This window comes from Ambystoma mexicanum, chromosome 7p, assembly GCF_040938575.1.
Source record: "Ambystoma mexicanum isolate Mex_15411 chromosome 7p, UKY_AmexF1_1, whole genome shotgun sequence".
Taxonomy (NCBI): domain Eukaryota; kingdom Metazoa; phylum Chordata; class Amphibia; order Caudata; family Ambystomatidae; genus Ambystoma; species Ambystoma mexicanum.
The window spans coordinates 667,146,342-667,162,812 of NC_090939.1; the positions used below are offsets into that span (position 1 = coordinate 667,146,342).

General features: G+C 47.3%; 1 protein-coding gene across 2 annotated transcripts in view; it reads left to right on the forward strand.

Moving 5' to 3' along the window:
* The window catches only part of ASMT (acetylserotonin O-methyltransferase), a 263,533-nt gene that overhangs the window by 78,126 nt on the left and 168,936 nt on the right, over window positions 1–16,471 (forward strand). The window lies entirely within an intron of this gene.

Below are 16,471 nucleotides of genomic sequence, written 5' to 3' on the forward strand. Positions count from 1 at the left end.
GATGTCCAGCAGCAAGCGCTTCCGGTGTAGAGTTCTTGCTTTGGTTCGCAATTTTAAGAAAAGCCGCCTGCATTATTTTTGCCGTAGCCGTTGCCCAACGGGGTTTTTCACCGGAAATCAAACGGCACCACCATGTGTTTTCTTCAATCAGGATTGAATCGTGCCATAATGGAAGAAGGTAAGCCATCCGTTCTCGGTGCAGCGAGGGGCAGTTTAACAAAAGATGGCGAATTGACTCCATGGAGTCAGGGTCGTTACATAGCCTGCAGGTGGTTGTAGCAGTTAAAGATCTTATCCCCAAGATTTCTCTTGTGTGGAGCAGGTTAAGACGTGCTCGCAAAAATATTCCTCGCAAGTTTTTATCTGGGAATTTTGTACAGTATCCTATGGGCGACTTCAACTTGTTAAATGTTGGCGGAAGATGTCTTAAGCACTTCATAGCTACCGCTTTATCAATAGTGGAGATCCAGTCTTGGTTCTTTACTTTTTCATTTACCCTTTGGGGGTTCGAAATTAGATCAAGTTTGGAACATGACACTTCTTCCAGTATGTGTTCTTGTCTACTCACCCAGAGCAGAGCGGCTTTGGAGGACGAGGAGGAGAGCTCTTGGCCAATAAAGTTACAGATTGGAAGGCCATCTTTTATTAAGGTCTTTCTAAACAGGGCAAGGGAAGCCACCCTGACAGACGCACTTAACGAGAGCAGGCCCAGCTCTCTTCTAACTGCTTCGATGGGAATTGCATTTGGTAGGCCCAAAAGAGATTTCCAGATGTGTCCCTCTAGCCTACGCCATAGTTGGTGTGGGATTGTGAACATTGCGTCCATGCCATACGTTAATGCTGGCACTATTTTCCCTTTGTAGAAGGTAATGGCCGGGGATAATGAATATTTGCCAAATTTTCTGTCGATCGCTTTGAGTTGAGAGGTCAAAAGCTTGGTTTTTGTCCAGAGGTGAGCTTGCATTTTCTGTTCCTTGCTTGAACCGTCAATGATCACCCCCAGATATTTGAAGTGGGAAACCACCTCAATTCTGATGTTGTTTATTGACCACGATGTGAGTTTTTTGTGAGGACGAGTGGCTTTTGAGAGGATCATAATTTTGGTTTTGGCCTGATTTATTAATAGGTTGTTAGCTGACATGTAGGCTGCAAGATTATCGAGCTGTCTTTGCAAGCCAATTGGCGTTTGGTCAAACAGAATCATGTCATCCGCATAGAGGAGTCGAGACAGGGCCGTGTTTCCAAGCTTTGGCGGAAAGGAACGCACGAGTCGTTCAGAATCTTTATAGTCCCCAAGAAATGCGACAAAGAGGGCTGGGGCCAGTGGGCAGCCTTGCTTAACCCCTCTGTTCGCACTGATTTCCCTAGAGAGAGTGCCTTGTCTGTTCAGCCTGACCTTGAGAGTGGTATTGGTATGCAAGGCCATTAGTGGATTTAAGACCGATTCTGGGCAGTTCCAGTTTTTTAACTTGTCCCATAGTTTCCTTCTGTCGACTTTATCAAAAGCCTGTGAAAGGTCAATGAAAGCAGCGTAAACGGGTTGTGACGTTTCTTTCGTTTTCGCTTTCAACAGGGATAGGATGAATATGTTCAGTGTCGTGCTCCCGTTCTTTTTAAAGCCCGTTTGGAGAGGGTCGCTGCAAGGGGCTGTTTTGACCCATTGTTGAAAGTGGCCTAGAAGGAGAGACGCAAAGATCTTGCCCATAATGTCCAGCAAAGCTATCGGGCGATAATTTCCCGGGGCGTCTCTAGTTCCCTGTTTATAGATGGGAATAATGATGGATGTACACCACGATAAGGGGATGTTTCTCGTTAATCTGCAATGGTTAAACAGGTTAGAGATGAAAATGGACCATTCATGATGATGTTTTTTTAGGTCTATGTTGGACAGCCCGTCCGGACCTGGCGCTCTGGACGGTTTTAGCCTTTTGATTGCAAGAGATATGTCTGATACGGCTGAGAGATCCACCCATGGGGAGTCTGACATGGTGATACACTGGGTTTTTGCTGCTGATGGACTCGAAAAGAGGTCAGTAAAGAAGATGACCCACGCTTGCTCCGGAACAGCGTTAATCATATTTGAAGAGGTTGTTGCTTGCGTGTGATTTATTAGGGACCAAAAATCTGCTGTCTTTTTAGTTGTAAGGACTCGGAGCATAAGTTCAGCGTCCCGCTGGTAGATGTCTGCCCGTCTGGCTCTTAGCCATGCTTTATACGTTCGAAATTCATTGGCCCACTTGTTCCATGCTTCGACAGTTTTGGCTGCTTTGGCTTGTCTTTTTTGCTTTCTCAATGCCGTTTTTTTGAGTGCTATTTGTTTGTCGAAGTGGTGAGTATGGATCTTTTGGGTTTTTGAACCCACCATCGAGGGGTGCTTATAAGGTAGAAGAAACGGAAGGTAGTTTGGTCTACCAAGAGGCTCCCAGGGTAACTCAGCGGCTTGATTAGTCACGTACTGAGAGGTGATTGCCCTTATGTTTGTGGCAGACAGACGCAGACGCGTTTGTTGTGGGTTGAGCTCCACCTCGGGGAGATAGTTGCCGTTCGAGAGTGCTTTGGAGGCCCACGAAAGGGACAAAAGGTTGTGGTCGCTTAACGTTGTTTCCACCACTTGAAAGTCTTGGACTTCTGTGCACAGGGCTGCAGAGGCAAAGATGTAGTCCAAAGTGGCCGACCAGTGGCCTCTTTTCCATGTTGGGGGGGGAGGCTGGCCCTCTCTGATCTTGGCGACGTTATATAAGTTCCTAGAGGACATGAGTGTCATCCATAGTTCACCTCTTCGTTCTGCTTGCGTGGGTTCCGTGTCCTTCAAAGAGATCGCCTTCGGCTGGTCGCATTTTGCGTTAAGATCACCACAAATAATGATCCATGGCGTCTCCCATTCAATACAGATGTCATCGATTGTTTCCTCCATAGTTTGGCAAAAGAGAGATGGAGAAGTTCTCTGTGGATTCCAATAGGTGGTGATCAGCGCAAGGGGGGGCGACAAGGTTGGTTTAGAAGATGGTTTGGAAGAGACCAGCGGGGTGTTCCATGCCAACAGGACCGCCAGAACCCCGTAGGAGTTAGCAGTGGTTTTGAGAATTTTTAAATTTTGGTCCGATCTCACCGCTATTAGGAGACCTCCTGAGGGACGACCCAGAAGACCCTTTACCGCGGGTGATGTCACAATTTCATAGCCATCCAACGCAGGTTTGTCTAGCAGCCATGTTTCCTGGAGGCAAAGGATATCAAACTGTTGTAAGTCAATATTGTTTTGAGTCGTTAAATGAGCGTGTCCCCTTGTGTTCCAGGAGGCCAGCGTTAAAGGTTTTAAGTGTAGGGGGACGTCGGCTTCCTCTGATGATTGCTATTTTGCCTTGTTTGGAGCTAGGACTTTTTTGATCCAATGCCATGGTCCAGTTGGCTTTACAGTAGTTTTCGGTGGTGATAAGACAAAAGTTGAATGTCGGTGTTGAGACCTGTTGGCATGGCTGGCACTTTGAGGTGAACAGTGGCTCCGGGCGTATGCTGATCTGCCCGTGCGTTGTCTGTCCCGCTGGTACTGAGACAGGCGCCGGGTAGGTGTGGCTTGCCTGTGTTCATTGTGACCAAGGGACCTTTGGGGTGATGCGTCTGCCCAGGCCACTTTCGATGAGGTTCTGTGTTGGGAGGAGTAATCCCTAGAAGGGTCTGTGCGATGGTCGTGGACCTGGTCGGAAGTTGACTTTTTTCTTGATGGGGCGTTAAAGTGAGACCTTAGCTTGTCTCTGCGATCATGAAGGCGTCTAGATGGACTCTGGTCGTTGGTAGTTTTCTTCTTTGAGTGTGACCCATGAGGGGTTGGTTTGTCGGCGTAGGTTTTTATTTCTGAGAGGAGGAACCCCATTGCCTTTAGGTCTTCACCAGCTTGTTTACAAATATCTTGTATTGCCGAGGTATAGATGTAAAGGTACGCCTTGGCCTTGTTGTCTCTATGGTATGGTTCGACCCGCTGGAAGTGATCCGATTTCAAATGTTTTAAGGCGGATACTGACGATGATATCTTTAACACAGTTCTTGAGATCTGCTCCATTTTGAATAGGGTTATGGTGCTGGTCGTCTTAACATTGGCCGTGGTCGTTTCCGTAGGTTTGAGGGAAGTAGATAACTTTGACGGCCTTGTGTTATCTTCCACGCTATTTTGAACGTGGTTAGTGTTCAATTTGATCAGAGCAGTTGCCGCAGTTGTGGGCAGATGGTGGGACTCGAGGTTCCTCCCAGTCGACTCTCCTGTTGAAGTGGATTGGACGACAGAGAGGACCTGTACGGTTGGCGACCGAGGAGAGATTTGTCCAGCGTCTTGGGTGGATGAGAATGTCGTGGGCAAATCGTCCACTTCTTGGACTGGGGTTGGAGATAGAAGGCTCAAATCAAAGGAGTCTTCAGGGATTTTCGGAGACTGAACCAGGGCTGTTATAATTTGAGATCGTGGCCTGGTCAGCACCAGAGTATCCTTTGAGATAGAGTGGCTGGAGGTTGTTAAACCGCCTACTGACAGGTGGTTGGAGGGATGGGTCGGCGGCGAGGAGTGGCGATCGCTTGGCACTAGTTTTAATGTCTTTTTACCTGGAAGTCTCCGTTGAGTCCGATCCGGGTTTTGAGCGGATAGGAGGTGAGAACTGGAAGTGGACGTTGAGGCCACTGACGTGAGCTTTGGTTTGCTCGAGAATATTGGAGCAAGGTCAATGTAGAGGTTAGTTAGGGGCGTCTGTGTGGAGCTATCAGCCCAAGTCTTTTGAGGGGGGATCGTCACCCTTATTGCTGGTGAGTCTGGTTGCGGCGGGCTCAACGGTGCTGGATCTTTTGAAGAGTGAAATATGTCATGTTTCAAGTCGATAGCAGTGATGTAGCCTTCGAGAAAGGTGAGTTTAGACTGGATAGAAGCTAAAATGGCCGTATTGTCTCTTGATGCATCTCCTAATGTTTCATATAGTTTGCAAAAGGGGGCCATTGCGATGGTTATAGCCGACATTATTGTCGTTAAATCTTTTCTACTGCCCGATGTGTCTTTATGAGGTGTGGAGGCAGGGTCCAAGGCTGATCTTTTATTTCTTGGGAAGTCTCTGGGTCCTAAAGATGCCAGATTCGCCAAGGAATGCCTGCGCCGTACTGATCTTCCTTCGAGTTCGACATCACTTGAGTATCTCTCTGTGACGGAGCTCGGGTGTTGGTCGCTTTCATCTTGTATAATAATACTGGGTGGGGGATCTGCCAGCAACGCCAGGGGGGGGAAAATGGGTGGGTGCGAGTTGGTCTCCGATTGCGCAGACTTTACATTGTGGGAGGAATCGGACTTGGGTTGTAATAGGTCTAGAATGCCCAAGAGACCCTGGTTTGCCGGGCAATCTTTAAGTATTGAGTAAGAAAGTGAACTGGGTTCCGAGTTTCTAGAGGGGGACTTCTCAGTTTGGTTGTCTGGAGCGACGATAAGTGGAACAGAATGAGACCGCTCGGGGGACAACGTAGATGGTATCGGAAGATCTTGTAAGTTGGTTTTGGAAATTAAGGTTTGGCTCGGGTCTGTAGAGCAAATAGGTGGCTGGGGGCATTCAGTATCCACAATTTTTCTGGTTTTTAGGGCAGGTGCTGCTTCGTCAAATGCTTCTAAAATTTCCGCGTCTGACAGCTCAGAGTCGGTGGATAATTTTCTTTTCCCTTGGTTCTTGAAGAAATTTAACAGAGCAGATGACAAGAGAGGCGTAGGTAAAGAGAGTTTGGGTTCACCTCTCTTTTTCCGGAGCTGTGGTCGTGCCTCACTTGTTGGGTGCCTGGTAGATTTTGTTGATACAGACCTCAGGGCTTGATGTTTTTTTGTTTTTTTTGTTGGTGCCACCGGTTTATTGGGCAATTGTGTCACTGGCACAGGTTTCGTTCTTGTATTGGCTTGGTTTTTGTAGGGTGGTCTTTTTTTAGGTTGGGGGAGCAGTTTTTTATGCGAAGCAGTGTCCGAGGAAATGAAGTCCTCGTCTGAGTCTGTATCAGTTATTAGCTCTGAAAGAGAGTTCGTTAATGTGTCTTTAGATTTCTTTTGCGGCTGGAGTTGTTTATCTGGAGAAGGGATAAGAAAAGGAAACTCAGCCGTGAGTATATTGTCTTGTAAAGTGCTGAGCTCAATATCGGCTGCTTGTGCGGGGTTGGCTGGGATCAGGGCCGGCGCCTTTCTGAGCGCCATTGGGTCCTGTGCGGAGGCTGAGTGCTTTTTTTCCGCCTTATCCGGTAAGTTCCTGGGATCGGCCATGGTTGTATGGATCATCGCCTCGATGGATATATTGGATGTGCGTGATGGAGGCTCGGAGCGAAGGTCAGGCACAGGTGACGGCTTGTTGGTCGGAGTCAAGTTGAGTGAGGTGTCTAATGGCGCCGCCAAGTTGTTCAGCTCCGCCATGCCGTCTGATACAGCAAAATCCGGCCAGACTGTATCAGATGAGCTAGCTAGCGCGAGCTCCCTCAGACCCACTGACAGGGACCCTCCGGTCCCTGCACAGAACGAGTCACTCGCCGAGGCGGTACGAGGGCGGGTCGCGTCAGAGGCTGGAGTCGTATAGCTGGCCGTTGCTGTGGCGTTGGCTTGTCCGCCTTTGTGCACTGTAGGGTGCCTATGGACGATCCGAGGCTCGGGCCTAGTGGGGGCCGGTGGCTGTAGCCCAGAAGTTGTAGCAGTTCCTTCAGATTGGCTCAACAGGGGAAGAGGGGAATCTTCACGAGGAGTCAAGGCAGGGGACAGCAGCGCAGCGGTCGTCGCCAGGGACCTCGACTGCTGTGAATGAGCTGAGGCCGGGGCGGCCGGTGGTGCGCATAAGTTCTTACACACTTTGCTTCTAAGCCTGCGCTGGTCTGGATCTTCCTCCATGGTGAGGGGAAATGGGAAATGGGAAAAAGGGGGGGGACGGACGGATCACAATGAGGGTAGGAGTGAAGGAATGAAAGGTGGGAGTGTTTGGTGCGTAGAAATTAAAAAAGCAAAGAGGAAAGAGACAGTAGGAGGGTAGGGGGGGTATGGGGGGGGTAGGAGTAGGGGAGTAGGGAAGTAGGGGGACCGGTGGGGAAAGGAAAGGTAAAGGAAGAGGGCGGCTGGTAGTTTGTAGACTTCGGGCACAGATTAGTAGCAGGAGTTACCTTGAGACTCCTAGACCGGGCTCTGGAACTCTGGAGCCTTGTCCTGGCGCGGACTGGAGCAGACTGGAACTCTGCCCGAACTCCGCGCGCGCTCCGCGCGCAAGGCAAGTTTTTAAAGGTGCTGCTGGGAAAGATCCTTAAAGACACAGCGGCGTCCACAGAAGAGCATAGAAAGCACGTCCTCACTCGATAGAGACTGGAGCAGACTGGAACTCTGCCCGAACTCCACCTCTCATTTACTAATGTGTAAACATGTCCTCACATGCGGACAGGCCTTGAAACAATGAGCACTGGGCACCCCGCTTAGAAACCTCTGGGTATTTAAGTGCGTTATAAATACGTAACTAAGACCAACAAAAAAAAACTATTTCTGTAACAGCGCATCTCGCTTTAAAAATGCTAAATAAAATTAAAAAAGTACATCATGGGCAGTAGAAGTGGCACAACCTTTCGCCTAAACAGAAAACAGGTGCACCATGGCAAGGAGAAGTGCCAGCTTCCCACACACAGAAGCAAGGTACAGCATGAGCGGAAACAATGCATAGAGAGGCACACCTGGGCAGGTCGAGTGCAAGCAGTGTCATGTATCCCCTCACACTGCCAACAATCACAATATGAGCAAGACAGTGCAAACTCCCTTCCAGCACAGAACAATTACTCCCTGGGCATGCCGGCTTCCCCTAAACATAACACAGGTATAGCATAAACACATCTTAACCGTATTTACATGCACAAGGTTTCAACTCAGCAATGCCCTTCCCCTGTAACTTTGTTCTGTGCATTTTACACAACAGAATATGCACTGCAAAGGTCTTTACTGGAGTCAAACTCATTGCGGAAACAATGGAAGACTTGTGCAAGCAGTCCATTTGTGTCATGCTCAGACACCTGTAGGCAACCAGAAACATATACTTTGCACTTTTAGAATGGACATCTGAGTGCATTCTCTCCTGGCAATACAACTTTATGCATTCTCCAGTTCAAGCAAGAGGCTTCCCAGAATAATTGGAATAATGCATTCTGAGATGAAGCTCATTCGTTGGGCTGGCTGATGGGACTGAGGGACCCTGGTGGCCGGCTGCAACCACATGCTCTGTAATTTAAGCCCCCGGAGGAGAGACACTGAAGGCTCCCCAGTACCTCAGCAACCTCGGTCTGAAAGCTCCTCACAAGAGCCTTCATGTCCCATGCTCTCATAGGCTGTGTGAGAGTTTGAGGTGGGGCTAAGAGGTGCTCTCCCTAGAGGCACACTGTCTAGCAGAGCATGGACAGGTAGGATAGAAGGTCGTTTGGTCCAAAAGTAAGATAAGTAGGAGCCTAGGCCTACTTTGGCATTAAATACCTCCATCGATTCTCCTGGGTACCCCGGGAAGATAAGGGACAACTCAGGGCTACCCTATGTCGAGATAGCTTGTTCAACTGCACGTCCTCGAGAAATCCCAGGAAAGTCATTAGGAAGCCCCTGCTTTTCACTCAGAAGGATTTTGTGTACCTTGTATGAGAACAGCATCTTGAAATAGACAGTAAGATCGAGATATCCTTTATGTAGAACATTTTATATTTGTCAAACAACCAGAGATAACTGTTAATTATTTAAGGAAAGACTTGTTGGAAGGTCAATATCAATACTGCCTGCCCGGTGGACCACGCCCGTATTGTAAGTTATCGTGTAATTATTATATTGATCATCACTTAATCTTGTTTATCTTGTAACCAGAACGTTTTGTAAGTAATCCTGTAATTTACGCCGTGACACCCCTGGGTTTGGGCGTATAATCAAATGCAATAAATAAATAAATAAATCAATCAATCAATAAAAATAGGAATTGATAGAAACCTGGTAAAATACAGAGGATGAAGTGTAAAGAAGTAGAGAGGACAAGGAGGTGAAAGAGGAAGTGGCGGAGCAAGCAGCAGCAGGGGATTTAGAGGGACTAGATTAGAGAATGGTGATTGCTTGAGGGGGAAAGGAGAAGAGAATGAGAGAGGAGGAGGGGAGAAGAGAGATTTCTAGAGGGGAGGGAGGAGCGATATGAAAAAAGGGATTGTGAGGAAACAGTGTTGTACTAGAGCCAGATACTCAGGTAGGTTCCTGCCTTGGTGGAGAAGGATAAGACAAAAAAAGCCTCAGTCAGCCCTGCAGGGGGTTAACCTGAATAACCTCAGGCAAAATGAAATTCTGCAACCCATCTTATAGAGTCTGATGTCTGGCCCACATTCTGACAATGCAAAGCACGACGATGGTGCTTCAAGTATCCAGAATGAAAAACTGACAAGCGAGATGCAGCCAAGAAATAACTGTTTGGAAGTTAAATCCGCAGAGTCTGTGAGTGATAATTTGTTTCCAACTAGTAATTTCTTTACTTTTTTACTTCTGTTACAATTTACCCACATACCTCTGTCAAACTTAATCCCTTAATTTTCAGTTATTATAAAAATGCTCCTTGGAAACATTGCCTTGAGTCATCAGATGATCCCTCAGTGACTGACTCTTCCTAGAGGCAGCTTTTACAGACATTGAACAAAGGGACCAGAGCAAATGAGTGGCCTCTCCCTTTCCTGGGCTTCACACTCATAACTCCATACTAGGAGAACGTTACAACAAAGTCAGGTAATCCGTCATCTCAAATAGTGTTTATTTATTTCCAACTAGCTATACCACCCGTCTTTGCCCGGGTCTGTAGCTGACATGCATGTGGGGGTCTGCTATAGCCTTGTGTATGTTATATTGTGTGCTGCCTATTTTGGAAAAATCACAAAAAATGCAATATCCCAGAATCGCCTATACTGATAGCACATGGCCGGACCCTGTTCCACCCCTGTGTAGGATGAATGGGTGGGGATGGTCAAATGTCCCTATCACCAGTACACTCCAGACTGGTATGCCGACCTAGGGCCAAAACTTCTGCCCACCAACTGTTGTGGGGCTGGAGCCAACCCCAAACATACAAACACACTTTCACAAATATATATATAGATACCATGTTTACCATGGTAAGCAGATACCACATGAAATCCAGCAATATCAGTATCAAAATTAGTATTTCTGGCATCACTAGTCACCTGTGATAGGAAAATTACACCACTGCCAACTATATATATAGGTATTTGCAACACATTTCAAAAATGTGTTTTGGTGATTTTTGCCAACGTTAACAGATTCTACATTTATTCTAAATATGTTTCATTGGAAAATAATGTGAATCAGCTTGAGTATGAGACCAAGTAATGAATTGGGTGAGGGTGTGACCATGGGCCTCATTATAAGTTTGCTGGTCCAGAAACAAGGGTGCCGGTAAGCTCACCAGCACCCTTGTTTCTGAATCTGGCAAACTAGTAGTCTGCCTGCCAGAGCCGCTATGCCCGACAGGTCTGACCCTGCCGGGCGCAGCGGCCATGGTAGGCAGACTGGTCACGGAAGCGCCAGCACCATTAACAACGGTGCTGGTGGTTCCAAGTCCACACTCCCATATGGGACTCTATGGGAATGGGGACTTACATGGTGCCTGATTTCAGAGGCCACCAGAGTTATAATCTCCCAGTGACACCGGGAAGCCAGGCGCCCATATAGTTGTACGAGTCTGGTGGCAACCGGCCCGTAGCAATGCCAGGGTTACCGCCAGGGTTACCGCCGGACTTGTAATGAGGCCCCATGTATTTTAAGGAATAACATGCTGCCTACATATGTTAAAAGGATATTGCAAGTAACTTCCAAGTCCTGTTGGTTTATAATTTAGTCAGCGTTCAATTTCACTCCTAAATGTAGTCACGGCTTTATCACATCCTTCTCAGTGACTTTCAGTACAGTAGGTACTGTCCTTTAAAAGGAGAGCAGGCCTGAAGAGAAGTGCTTGCAGTTGCACCATTATAATGGAACACAGCAGCCCTGTTAGAAGTGATGTGTCTGCTAAAAACTATGGCATGGTTGCATAGAAGGGCCTGTGCAATCCTAACAATATAACAGCTCTGGTCAGACATCTCAGAACTAAGTGGATGGATTCTTGAATTGCATTTAGCCCCTTCCCTATAAAGTGTGACTTCACAGAGTAATTCCTTTTAATGTCTAACACAGATTACATGCAATGTGAGCTTAGCTTCTTGTGTTGGAAATCACAGACCAACTGCAATGGAACGCTTCAATGTCGATTCATCCATACTGGCAAGTCCCAAACCTATACCCAACCTGTCTGTCCTGGCTGAGGATCTGCAGAAAGCTGTCGTCCATCAATAAGAAAGCCTTCTGGAAGATCCATATCATCTTGGCCCAATCACTCTGGGTTCAGGCCAATGAATGGGACTGAAACCATCATAATAGATTCCTGGGATAATCTTCTTGAACGGGCATAAGGGAGATGTTGCAATTCCGATCCTCTTGGTTTGCTGAGTCGCTGTCGACACAGTGGACACATTTGTCCTTCTAGGCAGTATGGCCATGGTGAGTGAGGAAGACGTTCAGATCTTCCTCTGAGACTGATACCAAAGAGTTAGAGCTGGCCAGTGTTTTCCATCTGAGCATAGACTGGCATGTGGGTTACTCAGGGGGTCTACTCTGTCCCTCAAAATGTGTTACACATGACTGACATACCTCATAGCACAATCATATGCGATGATACACAACTTCTTGTGAAGGTATCTCTAGAATGCTATTGCTTTCCCCTGCCCATTTGCTGCCTGCAGCATATCCAAGAATTGAGGGCAGGTAGGCACTGACAATGAAACCGGGAAGATTAAGTTGTTTTTTCAGCTGCAAAGGTAAGGTATTATTGTCAAATGTTTTAATTCCATCTGCCATTTGGGAAGTCATTCCATTTGCAAGCTAAGTAAATAATCTTGGAGTTCTTTTTGATGCCAGCATGACATTGGAACCCCAAATTACTGCAGTTTTTAAAAACTATGGTTTCCAATGGGCCTGACTGAGCAGATTACATTTGTAATTCATCCCATGACAAACACCCTGACCACTCTCTCAACCTGGACTGCTTCTACCTCATCTTTCTCAGTAACTCATTGGGGAAAACCACTTAAATGACATGGTGGCGAAAAAACATCAAATGCAAAGTAGTTAAAGTGTTGCATTCCCTGTGACAGTCTCCATAACACACAGGGCCATGCCACCTGTTAACAGCTGATCGATTCGCACTCCAGAATCAGAGCTCAATCTACTACCTATCAATTATCATGTAACAGATAACATGGCTGCAGTGCTGTTGTTTTGATAATTGATTAAATACATACATGAGGATTTCCAATTATTGACAGACACTAATAATCCAAATGATAACAATGGCACAAAGCAGTGAGCGATTTCCTCTGACCGGAAAGATGCAGGCGTGATGAAAACATGACACAGTATCATCCCCTATTCACATAGTCAGAACACCTTAGAGAAACAGCTGTCATACTAACTCTCCACTTCGCAACCCTCACACACACTCCCACCACTACGCCCTCCATTACCCAGAGGACTCACAAGTACTCTACACACACACACAGACAGACACACACACACACACACACACACCCAACAACACACTCAGCCACCCAGCCACCCACCCACCCACTCTTTTGAACATAGATCTTAGGCCCCACCCAAGAAAAGTCTCACATTCTAATAAATCCTTCCCACAGTACCCATCCTCTCCTGCAGACCCTACAACAAAGCAGGGGACCACCCCCAGTGGATGCACCCCTTATCAGCAAATAACACAGCACCAGTCTTCTCCCACCCTTACTTTTATACAACCCATTCCCCTTCTACCTGGTAGCTGCCACTCTCCCCCTCCCCCTGCTAAGCTTCCCAGAATCCTTAACACTTTGTGTCAAACACCCAACCTAGCAACGGATTAAAATACACCCTGATCAATGCCAGATCTGTTGCAAAAAGCAGCCACAACATTTACAACCTAATTTCATCTGAAGGCTGTGACATCCTCCTCATCACCGAAACATGGTTCTCTCAAGACTTCCAGCCATTGCACACAAGACCTTCCCTCCAGGCTACACTCTAATTGTGCATCAGCGGGGCAGGTGTCATTTCTATCATACACAAATCCTACCTCTACATTTCACACTTGGAGGGACAAGCCTGCAACTTAGACTGTGAATCCCTCCTAGTAAAATACCTCCTCACCCACACACACACACACACACTCAGAGCTTCCTACTCATAAATACACCCACGGGCTACAACAGATGCTTTGCAGATAATCTTAGTGACTCTTTAGCAGCCATCTTGGTCTCTCACCCCCTCCTCACTATGCTAGGGTACGTCAATATCTGGTTCGACATCTCACATAACCCCATGACACGATCTCTTCTGGACATCCTGGAAACCCTTTATCTGACACAGCTAGTATCTTGACCTACAGACTCTGCAGGCCATACCCAAGACACATCTCTCCTGAACTCATCACCCCTCTTCCGCCTCACCCACTAGTCTGGATGGACCATGCATCAATCTTCTTCACTCTCTTGACTGTAATCCCTCCATCCCTCATGACAGCCCCAGAGCCACCCATCCACTCCTCACTTTGAGAGAAAGTCAAAGTAACTCCAAACCTGGCAGATTCCCTACTTGCCCACCTGACCGCCCTACCACTCTAGTCAGGTAAGATCTCCATCCGCCACTTTTATCAATGGCTCTCGGAAGCTCTTAGCCCACTCACCCCATTCAGATTCTTCTGTTACAGACAGGGGATCATCCACAGATGATTCACCTCAGCTCTCAAATCCCTCAAATCCCAGAACCACACCCGAGAACTCAAATGCCGGGCAAACCTGTCGCCACAGAATAGAATAGCCTACGCCCAGCAGCTGAAAGCCTACAGGCCAGAAATACGCAAGGCCAACAATTCCTATGACAGGAATAGAATCACCAATGTCCCAAACACCTGTAGGGAACGCCACAAGCTTACATCTGAATTCAAGGCCCCTGTATGCATCACCTCCCCACACACAAACTCTCTGTCACTCCCTCTCAGACCACTTCCACAACATAGTCCTAGAAAGAAACCTTGCCATTGTCACTAAAATAGTATTGCTCACACCCCACTCCCCATCATCCATGATCGGGTATTCAGATCCTCTCTGCACTTGCTTGCTCTTCTTTTCCTTCTCTCTTATCTCCCACCCTAAATTTCCAAAGTTTCTATCTAACAGCCACCCCTCAGGATCCCCTGGAGACCCATGTCCTCCTCTTCTAAAAGAAATTCTATCATCAACCTGTACCGGCAAGATCGCAAGATCCATTATTACCTCATTTCTCACCTCAGGCACCTTCCCAGCAGAATTCAAGACCTTGTACATCAAACCCCTTGTATCAGCCAACTACAGACCTATCTCAAACAACGGATTTATAACTAAACTAATCGACTGGACCTCCTAGACCCAGCTAAACCTTTTCACAGCAATTAACCACCTCCTCGACTGAGCCCAATCCGGCTTCAGATGCCTACGAGGAACTGAAATCATGCTAGTCTCCATCTGGGATAATCCAAGAGAACCTCAGACTCGAAAGGTTGTGCCGAACTAATTCTTCTCAACCTCTCAGCAGCCTTCAACACCATTGACCACCATGCGCTCGCAGACAAACTCCACTCTCCTGGCATCAGGGCGCAGCTCTGAAGTGGATTTCCTCCTTCCTCTTCAACAGATCCTAAGTACACATGCCTCCCTTCTCCTCGACTGCCCTCCCTGTCGCACGCAGAATGCCACAGGACCACTCTCTCTCCCCCCACTGGTCTTTAACCTCTATCTGAGCACCCCCCTTGCTCTCATCAGATCACACAACCTGTCTTGCTACAGCTACGCTGATGACACCCAAATCATCTTCAAGATCCCAAAGGCCCCTTCCTCCGTCTTCTTGATCTCGCATCATGCCTCACAGAAATCGACCATTATGACTGCTAACCAACTCCTACTCAACCCCAAAAAAACAGAGGTCATGATCTGCAGGAAGGCTGTACTCTTCCCTCAACCCACCCCATAGCCGAACTCACTAAACCCACCCCCCTCCACTTACAACACAGTAAAAAAGCATTGCATGCACTATGGACTCAGACCTGATGCTGTCACATCAACTCAGTGACAGAAACCTGCTACCTACACTTACGCATTCTTCCGATGCATCTTCCCCTACTTGACCTTCCCACACAGAGTCGCCACGATTGTGGCTATTGTCCGTTTACGCTGAGACTATGCTAACACCCTATACCTGAGGGCCTGCGCATCATCACTTAGAAAACTCAACAGGTATAAAACACTGTAGCAAGACTCCTTCTTGTCCTAGGCCCTAGAGAGAAAATCACACCCACCCTCTGGGTCCTTCACTGGCTGCCAACAGGCCAACGATCCACCTTCAAGGCAATGTGCATCACCCACCAAGCACTGCACAACACAGGAACAGAATATGTATAACACAAACTCACACCCTACAGGGCCACCAGAAACCTGAGGTTCGGCACAGCTCTCCTTCACATCATGCCAGTCACAAAATCGACCAGAATAGGGGGCTCTTCTTTCTCAGTCCATGCTCCCACATCTTGCTTTCCGGAAGGCTCTCAAAATATGGCTCTTCCCTTCTGCATTCTGACCGACCTGATCCACCACCTCGGTGAACTATCCCCCCCAAGACAGGAAGGCGGAGGCTCCCAATGAGTCACTTGAGGAGAAAATAAGGTGGTACATAGCCCGCACGGAAAGGATTCCAGTCAAACCTTATGATAAAATCTGCATAACCTTGTGGTAACTAGATATCAGCCTTGATTCACTGATATTTATAGCACTCCATCATGATGGAAAATAGCTGTATCCCTCCCTGTGCACAGCCACTCACACGCATGCATCTGCAATAATCACTACTCGACTTCACAAGGCACATCACCACTGCCAATAGAATACAGCTGAGTGCAATAAAAGAATTTGGTCCAACTGTGCACATAATCAGCCACCTTAACTCGCCTTGCCCACTGACAGCTGTCACAGCACCCATCCACTTTCAAGATCTCTCGCTATCAGGGACTTAGCCACCTATACCTACCTTGGTGCTCACTAAAAATGTCCACACACATTCTAGAATCCTCCTTCACATCTCACATCTCGGACCTTGGTTCTCCAAGGGCGTTCACCCCACAGCATTTTGAGGCCATACCATGGCAGTAGGCGCTATACAATGCCATATGACATAACACGCCTTAGCATCACACAGATCAGTTGTGCATTATGAATCCTTAGAAAGCACCTGGTGGCTTGAAACACGTATTGATACTGGGATTGTTTTCCATGTTATAGTTTGGCTTATATGTGTCAATAACAGCAAGTACATCTTAAACTAAAG